Source organism: Elaeis guineensis, chromosome 1, assembly GCF_000442705.2.
Source record: "Elaeis guineensis isolate ETL-2024a chromosome 1, EG11, whole genome shotgun sequence".
NCBI classification, from domain to species: domain Eukaryota; kingdom Viridiplantae; phylum Streptophyta; class Magnoliopsida; order Arecales; family Arecaceae; genus Elaeis; species Elaeis guineensis.
This window is the reverse complement of record NC_025993.2, coordinates 149,922,870-149,929,013: the sequence shown is the minus strand read 5'-3', so window position 1 is coordinate 149,929,013 and position 6,144 is coordinate 149,922,870.

The following is a 6,144-nucleotide window of genomic DNA, read 5'->3' as shown; positions in this document are numbered from 1 at the left end:
ATCTATCTTTCTGCTTGGATCTCAAACGATGATGATCAGAAATACATTTGAACATACGTGTATGCATCCAATAATCTTCATGTGGTAATGAATTAAAGTCACCGCTCCAAGCATTCATATATGTTGTAATTGTATATACATCATCCACAAAACCACTAAAATATACATCAATTTCTTGACACAGCTAAAATATGTGAACATGAATATTTGTATATGCTCCACTTTCCATAAGAATATTTTTTTTCAACTAAAGTAACAGTATGAGAATTTTCTCCACCTCGTAATCCTGTGCTTGCTCTCCTCATAAGCACTTCATATGTACCTCTTTGAAGATTGAATGCTGTTACTCGGTATTGGTTAGCTTTAACTTGATCTTCAGCAATCTTAATTGCAACATGAGGAGTAAAAAGATTATTTGGATTCTCCTCTACATATCTCAAAGTTTGGGCATGCCTCGTATTGAAGTATTTCACAAGACGATAAAATATTATTTGAACACAAGCTGTAATTGACACATTTCTAGCTCCTCGTAAAATACTGTTAAAAATCTCTGACAAATTTGTAGTTAAGACACTATAGCACAGGCCATTATCATGTGCCAATGTCCACTTCTACTTTTCTATCTCGGACAACCAGCTCCAAGTCTCTTCATTCACTGTTCTGATCCTACCCATGATAAAGTTGAACTTGCAAACTTGATGAGCGCTTTCTGCTTGCCATACTGCTCTTTTCAGCAGTATATTTTTAAAATGAGTGTTGAAATTACTGCAAATATGTCTTAAGCAGTATCGGTGATAGGCACGTGATGGACTCCATCCAATAGACTCATCTGCGATGGCATTTAATATACTTGGATGCCTGTCAGAAATTAAGCATATTCCATTTCTATCTTTGACGATATGTGTTCTGAGCTGAAAAAGAAACCAACTCTAACGTGCAGTCATCTCCTCATCCACAATTGCATATGCTAATGAAAATATCCCATTCTCTGCATCAATTTCTATTGCAATTAACATCTTACCTTTAAACTTTCCATACAAGTGCGTGCCATCAATGCTGATTACAGGACGACAGTGCGTAAAATTCTGGACAGATGGTTTGAAAGTCCAAAAAATATAATTTAAAACTCAGACATTGGAATTCACAGTTTGAAAAAAAATTCATGAAACAACTGTACCAGGATTTGCATGTCGAAGTGCAGCTATATAATAAGATAATTTAGCATAAGACGGCTTCCATTCTCCATAAATATCAATCAATGCCTTCTGCTTTTCACACCATTCTTTCCTGTATGACACTGTATATTGAAATTGATCATTAACAGCTGCCACAATAGCTTCAACTTTGACACCGGGACCTTTCTCAATAATATGTCGGACTAGTGTGCCAATCATCCTTCCACTGATATGTTTGTGGTCTCGACTCAACCCCGTAAACAAACAAGTGTGAGGACCCTCATATTTTGTGATTTGAAAATATCCATATTTTTTCAACAATGCAGTACGAAGCCTCCATTTATAATTTTGAGCATTATCTGATGATGCGCATCGTACGGACCATAATTTTGAATGCGACTGAACTATATTGTATGTCCGATACTTCATATTGTGATAAAGATCAACAGCTCTCCTTACATAATCTTTATTCTCAAACATCAAACCTTTAGCAAATTCAGTCATCGAGGAGTCCCAAAACTGATAGTCAGAGTTCAATCTTCGACAAGCACTAACACAACCACCATCATCTAAATTTATATCGTTAAAAAATTATGAGGGTTCGTGCAAATGAGGTTGAAGTTCTCTCACATTAATATTAGCCTAAACATCTTCATCATCATTCTCATTTTCACCATCATCATCATTATTGCTACTGTCCTCATCTATCCAACAGTTTTCATCTCCGCTTTTATCTGACTCAAAGTCTAGATTATCAGAATTTATTTCACTTACTACCTAGTCATCATTCCCTATATGAGTGTCGTCTCCCGTACTTACCACTACTTCTAGCAAAGGAGAAGTCACCGTAGCAGAAGACACAGGAGAAGTCACCATAGGATTCTGAATAATTGGACAACTAGGGCCGGCAGTAGTGGAATGTTGTTCTGCAAATATGGCCTCAACACTATCGGTTTGCACCATAAGAGTTACGAAAGGTGAGGAAGGTCCAACATTATTGTCCGTTTGAGTTAAAAGCCGACTATAGTATCCAAAGTTCGGTACATCTTCCTTTTCAATATATAATTCTAAAAATCGACATTCTGCTTATTTCAAAGGAAAGGTCAGCATTTCTTCGACATCTTCATCGTCATCAATTGGAACTAAGATATAATTGCTCTGCATTAACTGTCCCGACAGATTAGGAGATTTTCATTTCAATTTTATTTCATATTTTTCTTTGTCTACAGGAATACTGCTGTATAAATGGTCCAATAATTCTTAACGTGATAATGATGAAGATACTCTAATCATCCGATTTGCAGGGTGACTGTACTGCACACCAGTTTCATCATTTTGTATCATGCCATCATAATACAATAGTACACGAACTCGAGTACTGACCATTTTCTCAAAGAAACCAATGACAAAATCAAAGTCAAAATATTTAGAATTACTAATTATTTTATCGTTTCAAAAGATTTACATGATAAATGCATCATATCATCAACAAATAGGTATAGATAGATTCTATCCCATTCGAAAATTATATTAATTTCATAGATTAATTATATTAATTAAATGATATGCAAAAAAGACCGAAAGAAATTTCGACAATATTTTTCCTTAGTTCTCTCCACACGACTGAAAATGTGTGAGGAGAACTAAAGAAAAATACTGTCTGAAATTTCTCTTGAACCCTCCACATATCATTCGAATAATGTAATTACCTATAGAATTAAATGCAATTCCCAAACTATTCAAACTGGACAATCAATTAACCAATGTATATATTTTACGGTACCCGTACAAAAATATATAATCAAATATATATTTTATACGGATATCGTAGAATATCCTACATTGGTCAACTGACAGGTCTACGTTTTTATGAAATGCAATATATTTTAAAATTTTAAATTACGATCAAATCGAATTTTAAAATAAATTTTAATCTAATGAGATAAAAATAAAAAATAAAAAAATAATGAGATAAAAATAAAAATTAAAAAGACTGAAATAGAAGGGTGCCGCAGGGCCGACCGGCCCGCCACCGGGACCCATCGCCCAGGCCCGTCGGGGCCAGCCACCGTGGCCCACCATCGGGGCTTGCCATCGAGGCCCGCCATCGCGGCCCACCGTCGGGGCCCGCCGCCGGGGCCCACCGTCGGGGCTCGCCGTGGCTCATCGTCGGGGGGCCGCCGCAGGGGCCCGTCGCGGCCCATCGCTGAGGGGGCCATCGGGGGGCCTTTGTCGGGGCCCACCGTGGGGAGCCGCCGTTGGGCCACCGCGAGGAGCAGCCGTCGGGGCTCGCCACCCTCCCCCGACCGTCTGTCGCCGACGGCCAAGGAAAAATAGGGAGAGAGAGAGAGAGGAAGAGGGAGAGGGGGCCGGCCATGGGAAGGGGAGGGCCGGGGCCCACTGCCGGGGCGCGCCGGCCCGCCGCCGGCCCTCTGTCGCTGGCTGCCAAGGAAAAAGAGGGAGAGAGAGAGGAAGAGGGAGAGAGAAAGAGGAAGAGGGAGAGGAGGGGGCCGACCAAGGGAAGGGGATGGCCGGGGCCCGCCACCGAGGCCGCTGCCGGCGGCCAAGGTAAAAGAGGGAGAGAGAGAGGAAAAGAGAGAGAGAGAGAGGAAGAGGGAGAGGAGGGGGCCGACCAAGGGAAGGGGAGGGCTGGGGCCCACCGTCGGGGTGCGCCAGCCCACCGTCGGGGCGCGCCGGCCCGCCGCCGGCCCTCTATCGCCGGCGGCCAAGGAAAAAGAGGGAGAGAGAGAGAGGAAGAGGGAGAGGAGGGGGTCGGCCAAGGAAAGGGGAGGGCCGGGGCCCACCACCGGGGCCGCCGTCAGGGCGCGTCGGCCCGCCGCTAGCCCTCTATCGCCGGCGGCCAAGGAAAAAGAGGGAGAGAGAGACAGGAAGAGGGAGAGGAGGGGGCGGGCCAAGGGAAGGGGAGGGTCGGGGCCCACTTTCAGGGTCGCTGTCGGGGCGCGTCGGCCCGCCGCCGGCCCTCTGTCGCCGGCGGCCAAGGAAAAAGAGGGAGAGAGAGAGGAAAAGGGAGAGAGAAAGAGGAAGAGGGAGAGAGGAAGAGGGAGAGAGAGAGGAAGAGGAAAGAGAGAGGAGGGAGCTCACCGCCGTTGGGAGGTCGTCGCCGTGCCGCCGGAGAGGAAAAAACGTTGAAGATAGTCGGAGAAGAGGGAGAAGAAGGAGAGAGGAGGGGTTTTTTTTTTTGGAATTTAAACTTGAAAAATGCCAAAGGGAATGGCGTTTTCAAGAATGCCATTCCCTTTGGCATTTTTCTCCATTTTTTTTTAATAATTTTTATAATTTTTTATGTGATTTTTAATAAATAAAATTAATTTAAAATGGGCATAGTAATTTGAAATGATAATTTTTTATTTGAATTAAAGTTAAAATTTTTTAAGTAATAATTATAAATTTTATTTTTTATCATTTTTTATTTGAATTATAATTATAATTTTTATTTTTTTAAATTTAAAATTATAATTTTTATTTTTAAATTAGAATTACAATTTCTATTTTTTTTCAATTCAATTCTTTTCTCTTTTTTTATGGTATTTTTTTTTACACCAATTTTTTCTTTTTTTTAGATATTTTTTTAAAAAAATAATTTGAAATGGAGAAAGTAATTTGAAATGATATTTTTTATTTTCATTAAAGTTAAACTTTTTATTTTTTTTTAATTTTAATTTACAATTTTTATTTTTTTTCACATTTTTTCTTTTTTTCACTTTTCGTATTGCATTTTTTCTTTTATTTTTCTTGAACTCAAATTAAAATTTTAATTTTTTTTATAGCTTAAAATTATAATTTTTATTTTTTTCTTATTTTTATCATTTTTTTTATTTTTATAAAATTTTTTTGAGATTTTTTTTATTTGTTTAGAATTTTTTTAAAAAAATTAATTTGAAATGGGGAAAGTAATTTGAAATGATATCTTTTATTTTAATTAAAATTAAAATTTTATTTATTTTAAATTTAAAATTATAATTTTTATTTTTTTTCTATTTTTTAAAATTTTTGACTTCTTTATGGCACTTTTATTTTTTTTATTTTTTTATTTTTTTAAAAATATCTTTTTTTAAAAGAATTAATTTGAAACGGGGAAACTAATTTGAAATGATGGTTTTTTTTGAATTAAAATTAAAATTTTAATTTTTTAAAATTCAAAATTTTAATTTTAATTTTTTCCTCATTTCTTTCTCATTTCTTTCTTTTTTTATGGTATTCTTTATTTTTTAAATTTTTTAGATATTTTTAAAAAAATTAATTTTAAATGGACAAAATAATTTAAAATTATCTTTTTTATTTGAATTAGAATTCAATTTTTTTTTTAAAATTCATTCAAAATTATAATTTTGATTTTTTTTAATTTTTCCTCATTTTTTTCTTCTTTAATGATAATTTTTTAAAAAAATTAATTTGGAAAAATTAATTTTAAGGTATTTTTTATTTTATGCTATTTTTTAAGATCTTTTGTGAGATATTTTTTTAAAAAATTAATTTTTAAATAATTTTAGAATTATAATTTCTATTTCCTTTCGATTCTTTTTTTAATGGTATTTTTAATTTTTTTTACACCAATTTTTTTTAGATATTTTTTTAAAAATATAATTTGAAATGGAGATATTAATTTTAAATGATAATTTTTATTTTTATCAAAATTAGAATTTTTATTTTTTTATAAATTTATTTTTTTTTATTTTTTACTATTTTTTTCTTTTTTTTGAGGGAAAAAATGTCAGAAAATATGGTATTTTTAAAAACACCATTTGGAATGGCATTTTTAAAAATGGCATTCCAAATGGCATTTTTAAAAATATCATATTTTTTGGTATTTTTGTTTTTTTATTTTTTTTTACGTGGTCTACGTGAAAAATATGAGGTGATGTGACCATGGTAAGACACCATTCAAAATGATGTTTTACCGATTTTGCATCATCCTGATAAATAAGTTAAAAACTAGATTATTTAAGTA